This window comes from Vulpes vulpes, chromosome 1, assembly GCF_048418805.1.
Source record: "Vulpes vulpes isolate BD-2025 chromosome 1, VulVul3, whole genome shotgun sequence".
In the NCBI taxonomy this organism is placed as follows: Eukaryota; Metazoa; Chordata; class Mammalia; order Carnivora; family Canidae; genus Vulpes; species Vulpes vulpes.
In genome coordinates, this window is record NC_132780.1 from 11,963,941 (window position 1) to 11,976,963 (window position 13,023).

Consider the following 13,023-nt stretch of genomic DNA (forward strand, 5'->3'; position numbering starts at 1 on the left):
TTAAGGTATCTAAGATAGTGTCAATGTTGGGCACAGCCACATGGATGGGGAATGCTACCTTATTCAGTGTCCAGTAGTCCATCAACATCTACCATGAGCCATCTGGCTTTGTTGAAACTACTATGGGCAGGGTGTAAAATACCCACCCAGTGTAGCTCTTGGTTTCCCAATGCACCCAGGCAGTTTATATTGTTTGATATTTACCATTCTATGTGGAGATGGCAGGCTTATTGGTTCCCAAGTGGCACTTCCCCTCAGCATGAGTTTGATTACTCTAACCTGGAGGCATCAAAGATTTGCAGAGTTTGATAAGGATATCAATGCCCAATATGGTCTCTGGTATTGGAGAGATAAAAACCTCATAATCTCAGGGTGGTTGGGAATGCCCAAGAGGTATCCTTCTGACCATAACTGTCTGTCCTATATAACTATCAGTGGCACTGAAGGGGACAGAAAAATCTTTGGCAGTTACCATATATTAAAATACATTTAGCTTCAGTATCCACCAGAGCTGTCACCATTTTATGCATTTTTGGAGGACCAATGAATAGTGAACCCAACATGGGACCTCTGATCACCTCCAATGGCCCTCACCTGGAGGCAGTCTTGGCCTGTGCCTTATTTGGGAGGGAGGCACCCATCCCAAATAAGTCTGTATCCCTGAGGCCTCCGCTGGAGCAGGGAGGGCATAAGGGATGATAGGAGCGGATAAGACAGGTTTTAAGGCTCAGCATTGCTCAGGTTTTAAGGCTTTCCATAGGCCAACCCAATCTATCTGTTTAGGCAGGGCCCCTGCAACAATGAGACATTGAAAGCTTTTTGAAAGACATATTTGCTTTCAGGTTATTCTGACTAGACCCCTGAGATAGGCTTTTGGCTTTCTGGGCTTCCTCTCTATCTAGCCTTCCCAGTCACCCATGTCCATTCCTGAGACCTATCCATTTCCCCCATTTCAGTAATGGATTGCCCAGCATAGTAACTAATCTTGTTCTATAACTGGGCTCAGCAAGGATACCAGTGTTGGGGGCAAACTGGAGAATGTTGGCTTTTCCCCTGCAGTGAATGTATTCTGATCAGGGCTTTCAAAGACAGAAGCATAGATCATGTATCTCATTCCCAGATCCCTGAGAATTTGCTATACCTCCTCTCTAGATTTCCAGGATCCCACATGCCCAGGGAGATAATTCCTCATTGCATCAAGCCTCCCTGCAGGATAAAATAATCCAGCCTATAAGGAAGTGAGTACCCTGAATTCCCTGGGCAACATGCATATGCTGCCAGAGAGTAGGGTGTGTGGTGATGTTGCTCATTTTCTGTGCCTCCTGCTGGGTCAGAGAAACACCACCACCTCCGGTATCCTATAGCCACAACAACCATGCCAGAATATTTTCCCTGGCCTTTGCTGAAACTTGGCAGCTATATATCAATAAGCTCAGTGGGAATGTATTCTCTCAACATAAATGTTTCCTGAAATAAAGGCTGTTATGCTGCTTGGGATTGTCGTTGCTGTGCTTTTGTTTTCTGTTGAATTAGGGGTTGGATGGCATGGGCAATTCCATCCCTTTCCCTGTCAATCACTATAACCTCCTTCTCTTCATTCTCATCATTCTCCCAGGGATTCCATGTCATAGAATCCTAATCAGGCTTAGTCACAAGTGCCCAGGCCTTAGTTCAAGGCAGCTTGTACACTCCTAGCCTTGCAAAAGGGCATGTGAAGGTCTCTAACTTATTATCCTGTGCTCCCAGCATGTCTGTCAGCCCAAAGCCACCAGACTAGTGGGCATTCTCATGTTCTTTTCTAATATAGCTTGTCTTCTAACTTTCTGACATGAGCTTCAGCCTCCGGTTGGCCAGTGGAACTACGCACTAAGAGAGGCCAGTCCATGTGACCATCATATGCTTCCCTTCCTTGCCACAGAGCACAATGCACAATTACTTGAACAAGCACACCAGCTGGCATTTTCAGGGTGTCCCTATACTCATGTGATGGTCCACAAGTATCTAACACATGGGCCACTCCTCCCCACAAAGAGGCCAATGGCCAAATCAGGATTTCTGCCATGGATGCTTCTTCCCCAAGACTCATTTCTTCTATCTCCTGGTTGTCTTGCCAATTGTTGGTTCACAACTTCTGGGAGCTTCCCTGGTGTAATCTAAAATCATCCCCAGTATTTGGAGTGCCAGGAAAAACCAAGGAGATAGGCCACTCCAATTTGGTAGGTGGCAATTTTAATAAGCAAAGGGAACTTACAAATGAGGCTTGTCTTGAGTGGCTGAAAGACAAGTGGATCCCCACATTCGCCCTCCAAATCTTCAAGTTTATAAAGAGGCCCTAACTGTGCTCAGTCATGTATACTGTGCAGGTGTTTTCAACACCACGTCATCATTCCAAGACAATGTCCTTGGAGCAGCCTCTGAGAATGGGAAAGGCAAGCAGAACCTACAGTCCAAGGACAGGAGAGGGGGTGAAGAGCCTCCAAGTGTCTGTTTCCAGGCTGGTCAATCAGCAGTCATGTCTTTTTTGATGACATTCCCCGAAACCACATATCCAACAAAGGGCTAGCATATAGAACATGTAAAGAAACTCAATAGTACAAAACTAAACAATATAATTAGAAATTAGAAAATGGGGAAGAGAGGAGCAGACATTTCTCCAAAGAGCGTACACAGATGGCAAATAAGCATGTATAAACATGTTCAACTTAATTAATCATCAGGGAAATGCAAATTAAAAGCACAATGAGTTATACCTCCACATCTATTAGAATTGATAAAGTAAAAAATAGTGACACCACCAAATTCTGACAAGGATGCAGAGAAACAGAATCACTCACATTGATCACTCACACCACTCATGATGGTACAACCGAGTACCAATTTGGAACATTTGGAAGTTACTTTAAAGCTAAATATAAAATTGGGGCAACTGGGTGGCTCAGCTGGTTGAGCCTCCAACTCTTGGTTTCAGTTCAGGTCATGATCTCATGGGTTTTCAGATTGAGCCTCACCCCTGGCTCTAAGCTCAGCAGGGAGTCTGCTTGAGATTCTCTATCTCCTTCGCCCTCTACACCCCCCCAACTCTAAAATAAATAAATAAAGCGTTTAAAAAACTAAATATGAAGTCACTTTATACAACTTGACTCTTGGGACTTATCCCAGAACAATGGAAACTTATGTTCACATAAATACCTATACACAAGTGTTCATAGCAGCTTTATTTTGAAATAGCCCAAACCTAAAAACAATCCAATGGGTGAATAAAGAAACTGTGATGCATACAGATCATGGGCATATACATACATATGCATACACTCAGCAATAAAAATAAATATGCTATTTATACACGAGACAAGTTGGATGAATTTCCAGAGAATTATTCTGAGAGAAAAAAAAATGCCAATCCCAACAGGTTACCTACCTTTGTATTATTCTATTTATAAACATTCTTGAAATGACAAAATTATAGAAACAGAATAGTTCAGCGGTTGCCAAAGTGCAAAGTGGCGGGGGGAGGGTGTGGCTGTAAAGGGGCATTCTTCTGGCGATGGTGCTGTTCTATATCTTGAGTGTGATGCTGGATACATGAGCCTACACAGAACTGCAATAAAATTGCACAGAACTGAATACACACAGCCAAGCACAAATGAGTACAAATGAAACTAAGGATTCTGCATGTGATCACTGGATTCTATCAACATCTCTGGCTATAAATTCCCATATTAAAACAAAAAAGAGGGATCCCTGGGTGGCGCAGCGGTTTAGCGCCTGTCTTTGGCCCAGGGCGCGATCCTGGAGACCCGGGATCGAATCCCACATCGGGCTCCCGGTGCATGGAGCCTGCTTCTCCCTCTTCCTGTGTCTCTGCCTCTGTCTCTCTCTCTGTGTGACTATCATAAATAAATAAAATTAAAAAAAAATGGGAAAAAAATAAAAATAAAAAAATAAAAATAAAACAAAAAAGAATCTCAAATTAATAACCTAAGTGTTTCCTTTAAGAACACTGAAATTAAAGCAATCAGGAAGAAATAAGAGATTAGAGTAAATAATGAAATATAGAATAGAGAATAACTTTAGGGAAAAATCAATGAAACCAAAAGTAGGTTCTTGGCAAAGATCAAGAAAATGTACAAATCTTTAGCCAGACTGAATAAGAAAAAGAAAGAAAAAGGCTCAAATTATTAATTTTTTTAATTTTTATTTATTTATGATAGTCACACAGAGAGAGAGAGAGAGAGAGGCAGAGACACAGGCAGAGGGAGAAGCAGGCTCCATGCACCGGGAGCCCGATGTGGGATTCGATCCCGGGTCTCCAGGATCGCGCCCTGGGCCAAAGGCAGGCGCTAAACCGCTGCGCCACCCAGGGATCCCTCAAATTATTAAATAAGAAATTAAAGAGGGAACATTTCTGATAAAAAAGGGTTATACATGGGATCCCTGGGTGGCGCAGCGGTTTAGCGCCTGCCTTTGGCCCAGGGCGCGATCCTGGAGACCCGGGATCGAATCCCACATCGGGCTCCCGGTGCATGGAGCCTGCTTCTCCCTCTGCCTGTGTCTCTGCCTCTCTCTCTCTCTCTCTCTGTGTGACTATCATAAATAAATAAAAATTTTTAAAAAAGGTTTATACAGGAATACTATGAACAACCATATACCAACAAATTAGATAACTAACAAATTCCTAGAAAGACACAAATGATCAAATTTGACTCAAGAATAAGTAGAAAATCAGAATAGACTTATGATGGGGGAATTAATCATTTTTAAAGGAACAAATAAAGTTCCTGAATTAGTGGCAATTCTTCACAAACTCTTCCAAAAAATATAAGACAAGGAAACACATCTCAATTCATTTCTAAGGCTGATATTGCCATGATAACAAAATCAGACAATGATATATTTCAAGAAAACTATATGCCAATGTCTTTTATGAATACAGATGCAAACATTCTCAATAAAACACTAGCAAATAAAAATATCATGTGTAAATCATGCATCTGATAAGGAGCTTATATCTAGAATACAAAAACAGTGTTTACAGTTCAATAATAAAGACAACTCAATTTTAAAATGGGCAAATGAAGGGACCCCTGGGTGGCTCAGCGGTTTAGTGCCTGCCTTTGGCCCAGGGCATGATCCCGGAGTCCCACATCTGGCTCCCTGCATTGGAGCCTACTTCTCCCTCTGCCTGTATCTCTGCTTCTCTCTCTCTCTCTCTCTCTCTCAGTCTGTGTGTGTGTGTGTGTGTGTCTCGTGAATAAATAAATAAAATCTTTAAAAACAATAAAATGGGCAAATGATTTGAATGCACATTTTTTCAAAGAAGAAATACAAATGGGCAATAAGCCCATTAAAGGATGCTCAATGGGTTATTTAATAAGCCCTGAGGGAAACTCAAGTTGAAGCCACAATGAGACACCACCTCACACTCACTAGGATGGCTAGAATAAAAAATACAGATGATAACAAATGTTTTTAAGGATATAGAGAAATTGTAACACTTGCACACTGCTGCTGGAGGTGTAAAATGCTCCAAGTCACTTTGGGAAACAGTCTGGCTGCCCCTCAAATATTTAAACATAAAGTTTCCATACACTTGGAAATCCCACTCTTAAGTACATAACTGAGAGAAAATATATGCTCCCACAAAATCTGTACATGAACATTCATAGAAGCCTTATTTATAATAGCCCCAAAAAGTGCAAATAAGGTCATGTCTATTAACTGATGGATGGAGAAAATATGCTATATTCATACAGTGAATTATTATTCAGCAATAAAAAGGCATGAGTTGTGGTACACTTTGGAATATGAATGAGCCTTGAAAACATTATACTAAGTGAAAAAAATCAATAATGAAATTTCACATATTGTATGATTCCATTTATATGAAATGTCCAGAATAGACAGCCTTAGAGGCAGAGACATTACTAGTTACCTAGGGCTGAGGGTGGGGTGAATGCTGGAGCAAGATGAGAAGTGACTGCTAATGTTTACAGGGTTTCTTTTGGGGGTGATAAAAATGTTCTAAACTTGATTGTTGTGATGGTTGCACAATGATGTGAATACACAAAAAACCCACACCAAATTGTGCATTTTATTTTTATCCTATTTTATTTAAATTCAATTAATGAACATAGTGTATCATTAATTTCAGAGGTAGAGTTCAGTAATTCGTTAATTGCATATAACACTCCTTATATCACCCAGTTACCCCATCTTTCCACTCCCCTCAGTTTGTTTCCTAGAGTTGAGTCTCTTATGGTTTGTCTCCCTCTGTGATTTCATCTTACTTTATTTTTCCCTCTCCACGCAGGCAGAACTCTGGAAGAAATGAGCACAGGAGGCTCAAGCAATTGGCTCTTTAGCCACTCTCCTTGGGGGAAGATCTGAGTGGAGAAAGACCAGGGCCAGTTTTAATACCAGCGAGCGGGCCTGGGTGGGGCTTTACACCTGCTTCCCACACATCACTTCCAGTGGCCAGATTCCTCCCAACATTAACTTGATGTCATGTTTAAAGTTTGGGACAAACTTTGATTTGATTTGATTTCATGTTTACTGTTTGGTACAATTTAAGGTAAGAACTTAGAACTTTTGTGACCCAAATATATTTAACTCCATTTGAACACTTAAAACCATTCTAGAGCTGTGATTCTCAGACTGTGGGCCTGAGCCAGTGGAATTGTTGCAAACCCTCAAACCTCAGGCAAGGCCTGCTAAATCACAAACCCTGGGGTCAGGTTTCTGGGGACTCAGAAGTCTATGTTCTAAGAAACCCCTCTTCTGATTCTGATGCATGGAAAAATGTGAGAACCACCTGTGCAAGAGAAAAGAGGTTTTGTTTTTAAAATTAAGATACATATTGTACAAATAAAATTATCTTCTTATCTGGGGAAATAGGAGCTAGGTGGGTGGGGATTGATTGCAATTTGGTGATTAGGTTAGGAATTTGAATCAGTGGCTCCAGATAATCAGATAATCTAATTCAGATTAATTAATCAGATAATCAATTCTAATCTAATCTAATTGTTTAAAGTATACAAAATTGTTTAAATTATGTTTAAGTTATGCTAATCACTGAGAATTGCAGTGCTCAAGTGTGACAGATAAGGGATTTTTTTTAAAAGATTTGTCTTATTGTCTCTTTTTTTAAAAATTTAAAAATTTTTTTTATTTATTTATGATAGTCACACACACAGAGAGAGAGAGAGGCAGAGACACAGGCAGAGGGAGAAGCAGGCTCCATGCACTGGGAGCCCAACGTGGGATCCCGGGTCTCCAGGATCGCGCCCTGGGCCAAAGGCAGGCGCTAACCCGCTGCGCCACCCAGGGATCCCTGTCTTATTGTCTCTTAAGGATTTTATTTATTTGTTCATAAGAGACACACAGAGAGAGGCGGAGACATAGGCAGAGAGAGAGGCAGGCTCCCCGCTGAGCAGGGAGCCCAAAGCAGGACTCGATCCCAGGACCACGGGATCATGCCCTCAGCCAAAGACAGATGCTCAACCACTGAGCCACCCAGGCATCCTGAGTTTTTGAAAGATTTATTTTAGAGAGAGAGAGAGTGGGATCCCTGGGTGGCGCAGCGGTTTGGCGCCTGCCTTTGGCCCAGGGCGCGATCCTGGAGACCCGGGATCGAATCCCACGTCGGGCTCCCGGTGCATGGAGCCTGCTTCTCCCTCTGCCTGTGTCTCTGCCTCTCTCTCTATCTCTCTGTGACTATCATAAATAAATAAAAATTTAAAAAAATATTTACATCAGAACATCAATCTTATTTTCTACCCTCATTTGCTTGTGGGCTCATTCAGGGTCAACTCCTTCCTGTTCCTTGGGTTGGTGTCTCAATTCCAAAGACTTTCAGAGACATTAAGGGGGAGAAGGAGGTATGCCTGACACTCTTTCACAGTCCAGCACCTTGTTAAAGAAATATCAACATTTGTTTTATTCTTTCATTAAAATTCTTTTCCAAGCTTCCTGAGATGAATTATAAAAGACTTCAATTTCTGCTTCTCTTTTTCATTAACATATAGGATAAATGTTGGTGACATCCCATGATTTGTTGTAATTCTATTTTAAATTTGATGAATTTAAAAAAACATTTGATGAATTTTCTCATTTTTTTAAAACTCTAGATCACAGTAGATATTTTGATATTTATTTATTGTGTCAAGTCCAGTTTATAAATCATGAAATTTTATTAAGATATTGGAAACATTCTTTTTACTTAGTAAATGATTAAGTATTTATAAAGATGTCCATGATTTTTATATAATATTCAATACATAGGTAAACCAGCAAGTCTAATACTCAACCACATAATTCCTTCTTGTACGTGATACATACAATGAGTATGAGGTCAGTTAAAATCTCCCCCTGAGCACATGTTTCTCTTAATCCCCTTTGGGGGGATCCCTGGGTGGCGCAGTGGTTTGGTGCCTGCCTTTGGCCCAGGGTGCGATCCTGGAGACCTGGGATCAAATCCCACGTCAGGCTCCCAGTGCATGGAGCCTGCTTCTCCCTCTGCCTATGTCTCTGCCTCTCTCTCTCTCTCTGTATGACTATCATAAATAAATAAAAATTTTTTTTAAAAATCCCCTTTGGGCTTCCTGCATATGTGACAGACTTGGAACTTTGTTCAACCCAGTTCCATCTCTATAATGTGGCAGAAATGATTCAAAGCTAATTTCCAAACATGACTCTTACATGTTTTCCAGTACTAATGACAATATCTTCATCTCTTCCTAACTTTGAATATTTCTCTGTGATTTGGGGGGACACAGGGGTTATTTAAATACTTGGACTTGGAGGCGCCTGGGTGGCTCAGTTGGTTCATGCTCTCCTCTCTCTCCTGCTCATGCTCTCTCTTTCTCAAATAAGTAAAATCTTAAGATAAATACTTGGATTTAATGGGATTAAAATCATGGACTACACTGCATGTTTATGAAAGATAGCCCCGGGCCTGTGATTGGGGGAAAGCTTCTCCTGACCCTGGCCAGACAATTATTTTCAGAATTCAACAGCCCTGCATCTGCTCACTCAGACTTCTACTTTGAAGTGGTTATTATCTCTACTTAATCAGGTTAGGTGGTATGTGGGCTCCAAAACCTGAACTGCATGTTTACAAGGTTCCTCCAGGCATCTTCATGCATCTTCCTAGGAGAACAGTCTCTTCTGATTAAAACTACTAGAGCACAGAGAACAGGGCAGAACAGGGATAGAGATAAGACCTGAAAATTATAATTGAATGTGGTGGACATGAGGCCATGAGGGTCCTGTTCTACTGGAAGCAGAAGGTAATTGTTGGCAAAGGGGGAAATAACAGCCCCACAGACGGAATTTGTTTCTCCCTTAAGCTAAGTAACACAGATTTTTATCCTATGGACATGTAGGAACCAATGTCAATTGCTAGTCAGACAATGCCTTTTCAAACCTTTTGAAAAAACATTTCAAAGGTCTGCATGATATTCCATCATGAATAAGCCAAATTTTTCTATCCATTTCACTAAAGTTGACATTTCCTTTTTTTCTTAACCAATTTTTTTAATATTGTAGTGATGTTCCATGGGCATTTATCCTTGTCAAGGAAAATTGTTGGAGCTAAGGATCTAAGTATTTGAGTGGCTCTTGATATATATTGTTAAATTATTTTCTAGGAATGCTACCTAAATTTATGCTGTCTTAGCAGTATGAATGGAAATGTGGGTTTTATTTACCAAATTGTGCCTTCTGTACCTCCATCTCTGGAATTGGATTGGATTTTTTAAAAGACCACCTTCTTTTTAATTTGATAACACAAATGAGGTTGAACCTTATTTTCATACATCTTAATCACTGAGTTGGTTGTGTGTGTATATGTGTGTGAAGAAGGTGGGTAGGTGATAGCTTCGCTGTATAAAATGGTGTCAAGAGAAGTGTTTTGGATTCATCTCTGAAGCAAAACTTTTTGGAGAGTCATCTTTGGTGATCATACAAGGTAGGTTCTAGCCCCACCTGTAGAAGGTCCTCAAAGGGGCTGATTTGGGAGCACCTGAGTGGCTCAGCAACTGACTCATGGTTTTAGCTCAGGTCACCATCTCAGGATGGTGAGATCCAACCTCACATCAGGCTCTGTGCTCAGTGCAGTCTGCTTAGGATTCTCTCTTCCCTCCGCCTCTGCCCCTCCCACCCTGCTTGCCCCCCATTGGCTCTCTTTCTAAAATAAGATAAAAACGGAGAGTGAGGCACACCATGAGACTTAACTACAGAAAACAAATTGAGGGGTTGCTGGAGAGGAGGGGGGATGGGGTAACTGGGTGATGGGCATTAAGGAGGGCACGTGATAGAATGAGCACTGGGTATTATAGGCAACTGATGAATCACTAAATTCTACCCCCAAAACTAATACTACACTATATGTTTACTAAAGTGAATTAAAAAAATTTTTTTTAAATAAATACAATTTTTTAAAGAGGGGCCAATTTTTCTCTCTACATCCTGGGGTATTGGCTAGGAGATGCCCTCACTTACTACCCAGTAGATTTTAAAGACAAAAACTATGAAGCAAGACCTTGAGATGGGAGATGAAATTCTTAAAAGGTTTATTCCTAGGTTCAAAGGGGGCTATGCCTTGGAGATGTGCCTTTGGATTCAGAGAAGTGCCAGATGTAAGAGAAAGTCATATACAGTGAAAGACTGTGTCCACGATAAACAAAATACGGACAATATCTAAAATAGCCCTATTTCTATCTGGTGTTGTCCGAGTTACGTATCTTCCATAATCAGAGCTGAAAATGTCAGATGCTCACTTTCTGAACCCTCCTCGTAGGAAGGGTGGCTACATTATTTAGGTCAAACGTTCTGGGGTGACCATGGGGAAGATGTTTCTTCCTGACAAAAAGGAAATCCCTGCCTTCCTGCTTAGGATGTTCACTGTATGAAGATGTGATGTTGGAAACAGTAATATTGTGCCCGTGAAGAACAGGTGAGGAGAACAGCAGAAAAGTAGATCCATGTGCTCAGTGTCATCCTGAGAAAATCCTGGAAACATCTATCTTCAAAATTCTTTTAAGAAAAAAAATAACTGTAATATCTGGAAACTCTTCGTAGCTGATGATGTCCACTCAATGAACAAGAACCAGATGGGACTTTCCCTGAGGATCCTCCATAGTACCCACTCCTTGAATTCTTCCATAAAATAAAAATATATAGGATAGTCTTTGAAGTAGAGAATATATTTCAGTTGGGTTTTCCTTGAGCTAAAGTTAAGGCAGTCACCCACCTCTTCTGACAACCTTTTAAGAATAAATTGGTGACACCTAGTAGTTTTATCACACTGATGTGAAGATCTCTCTCATAAATCATCACTGTCACAGACTAAGTACCTTTCTTAAGCACTCTTGATACTGCATCTCACAATGGATCTATATAGATCTACCTTGGTCTAGCTGTTCATGACTAAAGGTTTGTCAATGCTCACAGTATTCCTTCCTGGCTGGTGGGAATTTCACTTGGGCTAGTAGTCTCTTTGGCTTCTGTAACACCACCAAAATGTTTCTGAATGTGTCTTTACTTAGTATCCACAAGGTATTACAAGCCCATTTCTATTTTTCTGCCAGAACCTAAGCCACTCACCAAGGAACCCTTGTTCTACATCACTGTAGCATGATCGCTGGTTCCCCAGGATGAATGTGTAACCCAAGAGGCTGTGCAGTCTTTCATGGTGCTAATGCTGCTGATTCCAATTGAACTTTAGTTTTAACCTAGTTTCCATCTCCTAAACATCTTTATTCTAACTCAGTGTCTTCTGATCAATTTGAATATCTCATAAACACAAATCCACAATTTTAGTTTCATTTAAAGCTAGAAACTTTAGTTTTCCTTTTATTAAAAAACATACAACTGGACTTAGCCCAGGAATAACAGAGAACAGTACTCCTCAAGCAGCAGTCATCTCATCTTCCCGTTTGGTGACAGAGCCAAACTGGGCACTCATACATGGGTACAAGTTGCACCATGTGGGGAAGCTGTGGTGACTGGGTGTCCAATTTCTTGGGAACACATCTTGGAACTGGGTGTATCATAAACAGGTCTAGATGACAAATGCTATCAACAACATCTAAAATCTATCACCAGATTACGAAAAGAGATTTCAACTTCCTCTACCCCAGTGCAACATAAATACTAAAGCAGAGAGTATACTCAGTTATCAATGGTGGAATCTCTATACAATTAGTAGAGAATAGTAGTATCAGAGAATGCAAATAAAAGGCTTTGGTATTTCATCAGAAAAATATCCTTTGGCTTTTCTATAGATTTGATTCCTTTTGAACCTAATCCCCACTACTAAAATTTCAACACATTCCACTTATGATCATATCTACATATTATTACTATTTTACATTGTATAGTGACAGGTGGTGACTACACTATGATGAACGCTGGATTGAATAATGTATAAAATTGTCTAATCAATGTTGTACTCTTAAAACTAACATAACATTTTATGTTAATTATAGTTCAACTTTTAAAATAACCAATTCAGGTTACTGGCATGTCTTAAAGTTTTTCAGAAGTACAGACAAACCAGGTACTTACACCCACAGAAAGTTCCAGCCTGCCACAAAACATCCCATAGGAGTAGTATGGTCCTTGTCTGTTCATAAAGCAAGTAACGGTGGAGAAAAATGTGGAGAGACCAAATATAAAGCAAGAGGAAGAGTTTATGGTCAGAAAACTTACGAACCTGTCTGATCTGCAATGAACCAAAGGCATAGATATCAACAATCCAGACCTGAGCAAATACTGTCAGAGAATGAGCTCATAAAACCTAGGAAACGAAAAGGAACAATACCCAAGCAAATATCCAAATTTCAAGAACTTGATGTTTTTGATTTTAAGAGAGATAGCTGTATTATGTTACATAGGAAGCTATTTATATACACATACTGAAATCAAAATATAGAAGGTGAAGAAAATGTTGACTTATGGGTTAGGCAGAAGAGAGGGCTATATTGGAAACTTTGCCGCTGTTTTGTAAATGAATAAAATTCT